Source organism: Pleurodeles waltl, chromosome 3_1 (assembly GCF_031143425.1).
Source record: "Pleurodeles waltl isolate 20211129_DDA chromosome 3_1, aPleWal1.hap1.20221129, whole genome shotgun sequence".
Lineage (NCBI taxonomy): Eukaryota > Metazoa > Chordata > Amphibia > Caudata > Salamandridae > Pleurodeles > Pleurodeles waltl.
The window spans coordinates 1,458,441,019-1,458,454,016 of NC_090440.1; the positions used below are offsets into that span (position 1 = coordinate 1,458,441,019).

A 12,998-nucleotide genomic window follows, 5' to 3' on the forward strand; every position below is an offset into this window, starting at 1 on the left:
TAGCATGGCACTGTACCAGCGTCCTTTCGGATGGTGCAAGATGCTTGTTTTTAGAGATGGAAGTGGGCTTATACCTCATGGAATAGCATTGGGCACCTGTCTTGAGATCGTTAGTTGATCCTCAGTGTCTCTGGGACTGAACTGCACCTCTTCCTTGATGGACAGCAATACGCCGTTGTAGCAAGACTGAGATTGGCCACTGTTTCTTGGAAGAGCTCTGTACACTTATTGTGAGGGACGGACCTGACGATGTGTGTTCTTTTGATCGGCATTGTAACTGTGCTGCAGATCTGGATTGGGGCCAGTGTCTCGTCAAATGGTGATGTGCCTTTACTGATACCGAGCTAGGTCAGCATCCTTACTCGAAGCATTTGTCATGAGAGTAATGTGTCTCGGGGGACAGATATAGACTAGCTTCTTTTGTGACAGTGCTACGCCCTTGTTGTGAGGGACTGAAATTGGACAGTGTGCGCCCAGGGACACGGCCACGTGAGACCTAGCTGAGCAGTGACTTATGGGGCAGCACTTGACTCGTTCCCCTGTGAGAGGGTACCGTGCGATAGGAATTCTACTGGTGGTGGGCCTAGAGCAAGCACTGTGGAAAAGCTTCAACGAAATCCAGATGACGTGCACGTCTGAGCTAGTAAGTGAAGGACAGGCAGCGGCACATCGACCTTAACAGGAAGAAGTAGCGCGGCACATGGAATGTTCCGCTGGATGGAGGCCCAGAGCGCCTTTCATCATGGAGTCCTTTCTCCTCTGCACGAAGGATGGCTTTGTGCTCGCAAAGCGTCCTTGACTCACTCTGAAAAGAGAGGCGCGCTCAGAAAGGCTTCTGGGACAGCAGAGCCTTCCAGTGAACAGCAGTCATTGTGCTATTGTCGCATGCTCCCGGTGCAGAGGCAGGCAGTGTCTCCTGCCGCCCGGCCTTGGGCCAGAGGCCGAGGACAGGCAGAAGCCGTGCTTGGATTCTGGAAGGCCCAGTGTGGAAAAAAGAGCCCCTTCACTCTGTGCGGAGAATTGAATGTTTGTGTTCGTTTTGGGGGTAGGGGTGGGGCTGGGGAGAGGTGAGATGACGCTTGTGTCTATCTCTGTGAGGATTTAATCCTCTTTTTAATTGCTTCTGTTTTTGGAATAATAAATTGCTACTAGTTTAGTTATTTCATTATCGTAAATTGCTCCAAAAGGCAAAAAACGTCTGAGTCCTTAGGCTGGGATGGGGTGAAGTTACATGGGACTGTAACTGGAGTAGCAGCAGTGTCCTATATTGCCATGTTTTGGGGCCTGTCAGTGCTTTGAACAGCCGTTGATTTGCCCATAGGCACCATATGTGGTGAAGGGGGTTGACCAGGTGATATGATGGGACAGGCAGAGATAACTGGAGTCCATTGCTGAATTTTTCACATGTCCACTCCCAGTGCGAAGCAGATGGTGCCATAGATTTAGAATTAGCACAGAAGCCGGCAGAAAGAGCAGGTATCTAAGGTAGGGATTGAGGAACTGGACCCTCGCCGGAATGTCAGTACCACTTGAGGTACACTTGCATACAATGAATCAGAATGGGACTTATTTGCATAGTGATTCTACTGATACTTTGGCACGGATTTGCAGCTCCTGGGCTAGTTTTGAGCACATGATAGGGTAGTTTTGCAGAAAGATAAGAACACATTTTAATGCATGAATGCCAAGAAAAGTAAAGAGCTATCATGGTGGAGAGTTGCGTAGCAAACGATGACCTGAAGAGATGCCACTTCCCCCTATAAAATTTGAGTAAGTGCACTTCAAATCCCAAATATGCAGGGGAGACATTCCAGAGCAAGAGGCCATTTACTTGGAGGCATATGAGCCATCCACGATTAAATCCTTGAGCCAAACCAACTGAATAATAATTTTTTTGTGCGACTAACCTGAGTAATGTGTGGAGCGGATGGATCTGGAAGACTTTAGAAAGATATAATATAGTGCACCCATGAAGTACCTTGTGGGTGAGGTAGTGAATCTTGAACTGCGTTGTTTCCTTTATGGGTAGCTAAGGTTGGCTTGGTGTAGTCCCAGGGCCTTATACTGAAGATGAGCTGAGCCACGTAGTTTTGTAATATTTAAAGGCTTGTAAGCTGCCAAATGCAGGAATCCTACAGAGAATATCACAGACATTTTAGTTTCTGCAAACTTTCACTTTTAGGATCAAATGTAGGAAGCAATCTGTAAACCCATTACTAAGGCACCGGTCTCCCTCTCTGGGAGCCGTAGTGATATGTTATCTATATGTATTTTAAGCTATGCTATTTTGGGTGTCTGGTATTGCTTTTATGTGGGGGATGGAGGTGACAGAAGCTGAATTGCAACGTGACCCAAGGAAAGGCTGCCCCCACAGCTGAGTACCCAAGTGGGATGGTGTTTTGTGCTATCCATAGATGGGATCGCCTGTCTTTTATCCCGGGACTCAACTCCTTTCTAATGGGCAGGAGGTAGGGGGGTTGGGAAATCTAGAAGATGTCCTGAATATATGGTGGGTCCGTTTGGAGTAGTTAATAGGATTTGAAGTAGAGGATCCTGCCTATTGTAGATTGTGCATGAAAGTGACGGCTGTGCTCCAGTAGGAGCTTGTGAGAGAAGGTGGAACAGTCACCCAAGCCCAAGTTTCATTTTTTTTAAAGGTGGGTTAAACTCCTGCTTTGCACACTCCTCCACTTCTCGTTTTCACCCTTAGTCATTTCAGGGTCTAATCTTCTCGTCTTTAGGTGAGGACAGAATAGTTAGTAACGCTGGAAAGAGATGTGTCTGGAAAGAAGGTATTCCCCCTCCTTACCTCCTCTCCAGCACAGTGAGAGTGCTTTTGGAATAGGTCGGATGTTGTTTTTCAGGTTAAAACCACACCTCTGTCCATCTCCCTGGTCACCTTGGACCCAGTGATGCTGGATCAGGAAAACGTCTCTGCAGGAGTGCCCAGGAGTAGGAAATGGAATTCTGCTAGAAGGGTGTTTGTGGATGTAATTAACAGTGGGGAGTGGGTTGCTTGTTCCTGAAGATTGAAAGTTTGTGGTGGAACAATGTGTCTTTCCTACAGCATTACCTTGTGCCTCCAATGTTTGCAGAGAAATCTATTCTCTTGTGCACTGTTGTGTGCTACATGTGACGTTAAGCCTACTCGCACTTAAACAAAATAATCTTTGCAAAAGACGGTTAGTCTGGGTTTATTGTACTAATGCTCATAGCATAAGCGCAATAAACCCATTTACAGAAACGAAAAAAAGTTTTCTGAAGCCTCTACTATCTCTGATACAGTTATGTTTTTGTTTATCACATCTTTTGTTTCTTACATGAGTCACTTGGGGTAGTGCGCTCCCATTAGCCCAAGATCTCTAGGGTTGGGGCTCACATTGTATCAAGCCCACCTTATAAACTAGGGTCCCCCTCCTCCTTAAGCCCAGAGTGTGTCCATATAAAGGGGGATAGGTGAAGGGCGCTGCTTTTTTGGGATTAGAATGAACCAAGGGCCAGAAATTCTGTCCCCAACAGGTGAGACTGTATACTGAACAAGAAGTTGAGTCAACCTGTTCTTCTGTACAGTCAGACACAGATCCAGGTGTATTCTTTATTACATATACCTGATTGGGAAAGGCACCAATACTTTGTGAAACCATCCCATTGGAATATTGAACCATTACTCTCACTGGAAGAAAGGCAGCAGATTGGCTATGGTTGTTAGTAGACCGAAATAGCCACCCAAATGGAATACATATAATAGTAGGCTGTGAAGACTTTCTTTTTGGATGCTCCCCTAGTCCTACTTTCACCTGCAATTTCCTTCTTCTCTATAGACCTCCATCCACCAATGGAGCCTGTACCAGACTTTTATGTGACCAAGTACCAGGCTTGTCAATTAATACTAAATGTATTTTGGTGACCAAAACATCTGGTTTGACGAAACAAATATCCCTTAAGCAAAAGGCTTTTTATTAGCCCTGAACAAGCACAACCTACACCGATTGTCTCAAGAGCTACTGACATAGTAGGTCAGATTTAATATGTCATCTTCTACAATCCAGAGCTAATGAGACGCGGCTGATGTGATGCGGGAAGAGCATCGACTCTCAAGGCCTCCATCCGCGGAGCCTATTTCTTGGTCTGCTCTGTGCCTCCCCGAGTTTCTGGGATCCGGAGCCACCCCTGTCCAACTTAAGGAGTTTTGTGAGGCCATGCCCCTCGTTTTTGGGCAGATCTACCATCCTGCGGCGCCTTTATGGCCTGGGGGTTTGGATGGGGGCCTTTCGTGTTCTGCACCGGTGGCTTTGGCCTGGCTTCTAAGGGCCCTCCAGATCCGTTCTCCGATCCGTGCTGACGCCAATGGTACCATTGTGACCCTACCCAGCACCGGCTAAGACTTTGACACTCCCGATGTCAGTTGGTCTTGTATTCGCTGTTGACCCAATCCTGATCCCTGATGACCCAGAGCTAGAACAGCGTGAGGTAGTCGATCGACGCTGCTTCTGACTTTGACCGGGCCTACTTCACCCCAGGTTGGATTCAGAACCTTATTATTATGGGTACGAATATGAGGAAAGATTGGAGGGGTTGCTGGACCCTCTAGAATACCAGCTAGAAAGCCCTGACTTGCACTGGGCACAGGAATTGGGTGAAGCTAGTGGTCTGGACACTTCTCCAGATGCTGACATGTTTTCTCCTCCTAGTGTGGCTACGGCAGAGGAAGCGTCTTACTCCAGGGTTGTCAGTAGGGTGGCTGAGGTCCATGGCCTTGAGCTTCCCACTTAGGCAGTCAGGACTAACCTCCCGACAGAGGTGCTTCAGCCTGGGGCCTCTACTTCAGAGCCTCTACTTTCATTTATTGAAGCCCTCACTGATGTCATTCTGGGTACTTGGTCTCGACCCAGCACATGGGCTCCTGTGAATAGGACAATGGCTTGCCGCCATCGGCCTGCCCTAAACGACCCATAATTCCCGTTCCAACACCCCATGCCTGAGAGCATTGTCATCCAGGCTTCCTCTTAATCCGGCGCATTCCCATCCGCTCCCCTGGTTTGGGAATCAAAGAGATTGGACCAACTCGGGAAGAAGGTCTTTTCTTCTTCCATTCTGGCATTGCTGTCCGTGAACACTGCATGACTTTTGGGCCACTACACCCATTCGCTGTGTTAAACGGTCATGCAGGTATTGCCGTAGGTCTCGGAGGAGGCCCAGGCCATCATCTTCCAAGCTGTTGCTGATGGAAGGGATGCAGCTAAATTCATGATTCGTTATGGGCTGGACATGACCAACTCAGTAGGCAGATTGGTTGCATTGATGATGGCCTTGAGGTGCCACAGCTGGTTGAGGACGTCTGGTTTTTCAGGGGATGTCAAACAGTCTCTCGTGGACATGCCCTTCGATGGCACCCGTCTCTTCAGAGACAAAGCGGACTTGGCCCTCGAGAGGTTGAAGGAGTCCCGGGCTACGGATTATTCCTTGGCCTAGTGACTACCCCACACCCACACCCACCCCAGTCCTCTTTTGTGCCCCTTTGGGGCCATGGAAGGCGCTCCCTTTCGCATGCGTACCCTACCAACCACAGAGCTGCACTTGCTTTCCAGCCACTGCACGGCCGTAGACGCGGAATCCCACGGGTGTGGAAGCGGGAAGTAGGGTTCTGCCCAGTCCACCCCACCCCTGCAGCAGCCTCCAAGCCTTCCTAGTCCGTCCCCCCTCTCAGACCAGTTGGAAGCAGGATTCACCATTACCTGCCCATTGGGAATCCATCACAACAGTCTGGTGGGTTGTTACAGATCGTCCGAAGGGGCTACTCCTTACCCTTTGAGACTGCTCATCTGGCTGTGCCACCTACGGTAGGATAATCTGGCACTTCTCCGCGAGGGGAGCCGTAGAGAGGGTCCCTGTGCTAGAAGTAGGTTGTGGTTGTTATTCCTGTTCTGGTGCCCAAAAAGGACAAAGGCCTACATCTTGTTCTAGACATTGGGCCTTTAATCTCTTCTTCAAGAAGGAGAAGTTCAAAATGCTCACTCTGGCTCAGGTCCTGTCTGCCTTGGACCCAGGAGACTGGATGGTAGCTTTGGACTTGCAGGATGCTTACTTCCATATACCCATCTTGCCTGCCCTCAGGTGCTACTTGCAATACGTGGCGGGTCACTCGCACTTTCAATTTACACTGCTCATTTTCGGCCTTACCAGCACCCCTCGGGTATTCACGTAAGTGATGGTGGTAGTTGCAGTGAATCTGTGCAGTTTAGGGGTTTCAGCCTTTTCCCTACCTCATCGACTGGCTGTTGAAGGCGAACATACCCTAGAAAGCAGTCTCCCACCTTCAGACTACGGCGTACCTTCTGGATTTGCTAGGGTTTACTATAAACGTGCTGGAGTCACACCTGACTCCTTCTCGGACGCCCCCTTTCAACAGAGCTGGTCATGGTCACATTGCGGTTTTGGGCCTATTATTCCGAAAAGCGAGTTCAGGATATTCAGGCTATGATTCTGAAGTTTCAGTCTCTATCCTGGATTTTGGTGAGAAGGACTCTGAGGCTTCTAGGCCTCATGGCCTCCTGCTGGTAACACATGCCAGAAGGCATTTGCGGGTTCTGCAGTGGGACCTGAAGTTCCAATGGGCACAGCATCAGGGGAATCTTTCCGACATGGTCCAGATCTCGGAGGGAACTGCGAAAGGCCTGCAGTGGTGGCTTTCAAATCACGATTGAGTCAGCGGCAGATCCCTCTCCCTCCCCCCAACCAGGTATCACAGTACTGACAGATGCGTCACTCCTGGGATTGGGCGGCCACATGGGAGAGGCAGAGACCAGAGGTCATCCGGCGATCAGGCTCGCATTGAAAGCATTCCTTCCCTCTCTGAAAGGGAAAGTGGTGCAGGTGTTCATGTGGTACTGCAGCAAGTAGGGCGGGGTGAGGTCGAGGACCCTTTGTCAAGAGGCTCTACCTTTGGACGTGGCTGGAACATCAGGGCATCACCCTGGTAGATCAACATCTAGCGGGCTCTCTGAACGCCAGAGCAGACGAACTCAGCCGTCGATGAATAGTCGATCAAGAATGGCATCTCCAACCAGAGGTGATGAAAGATCTCTTTCAGCAGTGGGGAGAGCCTTGATTAGATCTGTTCACCTCCGCAGAGAAGGCGTAGTTAGCTGTTTAGCATGTTGGAGTTTGAAAGGTGGCACTCGCTCGGTGACACCTTTTGTCTCGAGTGGAACTCAGGCTTCTTTTACTCCTTCCCGTCAATACCACTTCTGTCCAGAGTTTTGAAGAAAATCAAGAAGGACCAGGACCAAGTAATGCTTGTGACTCCAGACTGGGCACAAAGAGTCTGGTACTGAATATGGCTACGGATCCTCCAGTCATTGTCCTTTGCAGCTCCTAACCATCAAGGCTGTTTTTTCCTATTGCTATCACCTCTGCTCGTAGAGTGAGTGAGCTTCAAGCTCTTTTTTCCAAGCCACTATTTTTGTCTCTCCACCCTGACGAAGTGGTGCTTCGTACAAGGGCCTCCTTCCTTCCTAAGGTTGTTACCCCTTTTCATATAGGCCAATCTATTACTTTGCCTACTTTTTATGCACCCCCACATACCTCTCATGAAGAGGAGAGCCACCACTGTCTGGATCCAAAAAAAGCATTGGCATTCTACCTTAATTGTACTTAAGATTTCCGGGTGGACGACTTTTTGTTGAATGTGTAGCTGCGAAGAAAGGGAAGGTGGTGCAGAAGCATACCATCTCACAATGGGTATTGGTCTGCATCAAGATGTTATGCTCTGGCAAAGAAGCAACCACCCGATGGCTTGTGTGCTCACTCAACCAGAGCAACTGCTGCTACCAATGCATTAGCACGTGGAGTTCCTGTCCTGGATATCTGCCAGGCAGCAACATGGGCCTCTCTGCACATGTTCACAAAACATTACTGCCTGGACAGTCACGGCTACTTTGGTTGTTTGCACCTACAGGACTTTTTTAGTAAGATCTTGTCCGCAGGCCACCACCGGGGATGGCTTGGCTGTCTATTCTAAGGTAACAAATGTGCAACTAGAATTCTCTATCACATGAACAAGTTACTTACCTTTGGTAACGATTTATCTGGTAGAGACATATTCTAGTTGAAATCCATGAAATGACACAAATGTACATATCACCAGTTCAAAGCCCCCTCTACTGGCTACCACTTGCCAGACAATCCTGCAAGATATCTAACATCACTCATGGAGCGATAAACTACCAAGGTCCTAAACTCTTGCAGACAAAAATCACCAAATACTTCAAACCCAGGTACATGCATTTCACACTAGCACCACATCTAATAGTACCAAGGTACAAGATTGAAAAAGCTTGGTGTCACCAGTTTTTCTGAACAGGCAGGAAAATTATGTAATTCCCTCCTTGCAGAGATAAAAGCCATGGAGAACTATCTCGAGTTCAGATTAATGGTCAAGAGCTGAATATTCCCAATGTGATCTCAAAATCAAGTCATCACACATTGCAGTTCTGTATGCTGATAGCCCCCCCCCACCTCTACTACTGATCTTAGATGTAAAAAGGACAAATGTTTTGCTCAATGCCTAGTTCTAATCCACTGTAACAAAATAGTTTATCCACTCTGAAGACATAATCAACTCCTTAAATCCCCTCTTATGTAAATTCTAAGTCTACTCAACTGGGCGAAATCTCCACCATGGACTTTGGAACAATTAAAAATAGACATACGAAACATAAGTGCTGATCTAAAATCTGCACAATCCGAGTCATAGATCGCAACACCATGGAAGGTCAAACTTGTCTTCCTATCCTTCTGACTATATATACTTCCACTAATGAACCTTCATCCTTTAATACCTAACTTGAAAAGTAGCATGATTTCCCTTTGCATGCTTTCCTTTCCCTACATATCTCTCATCACTAGCTCTACCCTCTTTGCTACATCGCATGGCTCCTGCATTTCGGGCCCTATATGCATTGCCTACCATAACATAACACTCTGAAAAATCAGTAACACTCCATCTCCTCCATTGCAACTAATTGATCAATTCACTAAACCGTTAATTACTCTCAAAGTCTGTTTCTGACTTATCCACCTAATTAATACCCTGTCGAATTTCGAACTTCTGACTTAGCCAAATTAAAATGTAATTTAATTTCAATCACAAAACGCCTCCGGTGTAACGCATTATATTGTTCATCATGAGAGCATAAGACTAAAACCTGTTAACTTCAACCACAAGAATCCTAAACTAATGCATGATTTGGTTTCTTATGTTACCTAAAGACTGCAGATAGAAAATGTCAACTGATTTAACTTATTGACTTCCCACTAATCCATGGTACCTGGAGTAGCTCTACTTGTTAAAAAAAAGTGCTTCAACACCTCAGCAGGGATATTTACCACTATATAAATGCAATTACAATACAAACAAAGGTTTGATGGCTTGGGAGCCTCGATCATAGTCCATCTTTAGTTTCTGTGACATAGAACTATGGGTAGGGCTGTAGTGAAGGCTTCTTTCCATCTTCTTTTGATATAGAAACACAGAGAATTGTATCAAAGGCGGTGGAACCTTCAGGGCAGGCTGCCTTTCTCTTCTGTTGAAATAAAAATAAAACACCTGATCTTGGTGGTACCTAAAAGAAATCCTGAGAGGAAAGGGTGGGCAGGGAGAGCTGCAGTGGTGCTGGGTGGGGTTAACAAGCACACGGGGAATGGAGGGAGGGCCAAGTGGGGGGAATGAGAGGGAGCTGAGCATAAGAAATGGGTTAAGAGTGAGGTAGGGGTGAGTAACAAGAATGAGTGAAAGGCAGGGGCAGTTAGGAGCAGACAAGGGAAAGGAGGAGGAGAACAAGGAAGGAACAAAGCAGTTGGGTTTATGGAGAATCATGGAGCACAAAAAAGAATAAATTGCGAGACACACTGGAGGGACAGGCTTGAGCCACCTGGAGCAGACCGTGAGGTCATAAAGTAGTCCTTTCAATAGTTCAACACAAGCACTGCATCGGAGGCAAAAGGATACATCCTAATAGTCCGTGAGAGAGGAATACTCTTCTGGGCTGGGCCAAGATCTGATTGACAGCCTCAAAGCAAGGGCTTAAACTGGTTGAGAAAAAATCCAGTTAAAAAAGATAGGGGAGAACCCAAGGCATGCTTGAGTATAGTGTAAGTAAAGGATCTGTTCGACAGCTTAGCTGTCAACTCGGACCTAGAAAGCAGTTGTGCATTATATTCTGGGATTTTATGTCTGATTTAGCAGCCATAATTTTGATCAAATTTAGGAGCTCTGACTCACAAGGGTCCTAAGATCTATGTAACTATGCCAGTTCATGTGGATGAAACTAGTGCCACGGAGTCTAGTGTAAAACCTGCTGTTTGACTTTGATGCAGCAACCTGTGGTAATAAGTACAGTGTAACTTTACTTCCTTCTTCCTTGTCTTTATTATATCCCAGAGAAATTCTCGGAAAACGGGCACCATGCTGATATTTTGAATTTTTTTCTGTACCCACATACTGAACATTGAGCTAAGCAAAATACGATTTCATGCATTAACCTACCACTGTTACCATGCATGGTGGGAATAAAGTTGCTCTAAAACACTTTCCATTGTGTTTGTTAGCTGAGACCTGGTATACCAACAAGTCTGTTTTATTAGTTGGAAACAAACCATTTTTGAAAATATATCCTGCAAGAGAAGGGGCATCATTTGGCAGTCTTGAGCGCTCTCATTTGTTTCCCCTCTGTTCTTCCTCACAGCCACCTGTTCGTGACCACGAGATTCCACGACTCATGCAAAAAGCATCAATGAACTTGAGAGCCAGTCATCTGTGGTGAGGTAACTGATGGCAGGGGCATCTTTTTTTGTGGACCTGATGGCACTGGAATCTTTCTGTCAGATAAGATTCGGAAGGGGCATTTTTGAGTGGAACCAATCATAGGGTCATGTTTCCCTGAAGTAACGGATAGCAGGGGCATCGTTTTTTTATGTAGAGCTGATATCTGTTGGTGAGAACAGATAGCAGAAACATTTGGTTTCTGGAAAAGTGCCAGTATTATTTATGTGTGCATATTTTTACTATTTGTCGACATTTAGGGCCATATGTACAAACACATTTTCCCATTGACACAGAATGGGAAAAACCTTTGCTACATCTGACCCTTAGAGTCCCTGCTCTCGTAGACGCAATACCCTGATGTTGTAAAAGCGTAATCACTCAGTGATATTTCAGGTGAACAGAACAAAAGGGGGACTATACAGCCAACAAAATGGTGAATATCTACAAATGACAAGGATGAATCAAAATAATGAATGCAGAGGCCAGCAAAAGAGGACTGTAGGGGGAGCAAAAGAAACAATATAATGACATAATAAAGAAGGAATGTAGAGACAGTAAAATGGAGTACTATATACAGGTACCTCAGAAGACTAAATACCAATAAACAGAAGGGAATTTCAGTGGAGAAAAAAGGGACTATCATGGGAAAGGAGGATTATAGAGGGACAGCAAAAGGAGAACTGTAGAGGTAAAACAAAGGAAGGAATGCATAGGAACATGTGGCAACAAAAGGGTTACTACAGAAAAGCAGCACCAGTGAATGAGGCGAAATGGGGACTAGATAGGCAAAAAAACGATATGGAATGGTAAAAGGAAGGACAACAAAAGGAGGATTATAGAGTGACAACAAAAGGGAGTGCATACAGAGATAACAAAATGTGTAATGTATAGAAAGCCAACAAAATGGGGACTATAGAGTCAATAAAGAAGGTTTGAACTTATTACTTTATGATGGGAAAAATGAAGGACAGAAAAAGCACAAAGGGGTAACACAGAAGAAACACAAAATGTGGAATAATACAATGTAGAAAGAAAGGAGGAAGCAGGGAAAAAAGATGAAGGTTTGAAGGGAAGGAGGGGTTCTTAGGACTAAATTAACCCAGCCTGGGTAACACATTTAGGATGCAGCACTGATAATTGAAGGATGATCAGTGGAAAAAAAAAGTAAAGGATGAGAGACAAAATATCTAAAGTATAGGGCAAGTGGCCAAAGGGCTCAAGCTCTCGGAACAAATGGATTGGACGTGTGCAAGAGGATGTAATAGGGTCAACTAAAAGATAGAACAAGGGTTTAAAACTGTGAGAAGGTGATGGGAGAGACCAAAATGATTATGCAGTAAGTATAAAAGAATGGATTAGAGGGAACATGATTGAAAGAATACAAAGGGTGCAGAATAAAAGGGTACTCAAAGCACTAATAACGTAAGAGAACAGATAGGAACATAAAAAGGACTATGGTTGCAATTAAGAATATGGAAAAACAGACTTTGAGAAAAAAGTCAGGGTGAACAAAGGGGAAACAGGTAAAAAACAGAACAAAATAATTTAAAAAAAAACAGGAGCAGGGAAGAAAAAATGGGCACATCTAAAAGAAGAAAGGGGTAGAGAGAACAGGTAGATCAGAACAAAATGAAACTGAAACAAAAAACAGTCAGTTATGAAAAAGCAACCGAATGTTCAAAGAAGAGTGACTGGATCAAATTGGAGGGCTGAGGTAAAAGAGGGAACGGAAATAGCACAAGAGCAAGTGGAAGAATGAAAAGTGTGAAACTACAAAAGTGAGGCTTCCTCAAAGGCTGCAAATTGATATGAAATTGGCAAAAAAAATAACAAGCATTTGCAATGCAATAGGTCTTGCATTTGTGAGAGTTACAGCTGTTGACGTTGTAAATGGTAATGTCTTTTACATATGTGTTTTGATTTCGAGAGTAGTAGATGTATGCCAGATGCCACAGCAACCCTCCCTGGCCTGTTGCTGCAGGAGAGAGGACACAAAATGGCTGCCATCTTGGGAGTGTTTTTGCCTCCTTCCTACAGACTGGCTGTGATATTATACACGGGAGTCCAGAGGGTGATGGGGAATCACCAGACAAAGAACCCTAGGGGAGAGGTTGTGGCGTAAGGGCGAGAGCTAACGACTTGGGAGCTGAAGAACACGGTTTGAGTCTCCGCA

At 45.7% G+C, this 12,998-nt stretch overlaps 1 protein-coding gene across 4 annotated transcripts in view; it reads left to right on the forward strand.

Annotated features, from left to right (window-relative positions):
- The window catches only part of WASF2 (WASP family member 2), a 373,370-nt gene that overhangs the window by 186,123 nt on the left and 174,249 nt on the right, over window positions 1–12,998 (forward strand). For 2 of the 4 annotated variants that reach the window (XM_069225037.1, XM_069225035.1), the window contains one exon: window positions 10,746–10,824. The exons of the other annotated variants lie outside the window; for them this stretch is intronic. The gene's annotated coding sequence lies outside the window, so the exon portion shown is untranslated. The remainder of the gene's footprint in view (window positions 1–10,745; window positions 10,825–12,998) is intronic. 4 annotated transcript variants of the gene reach the window in all.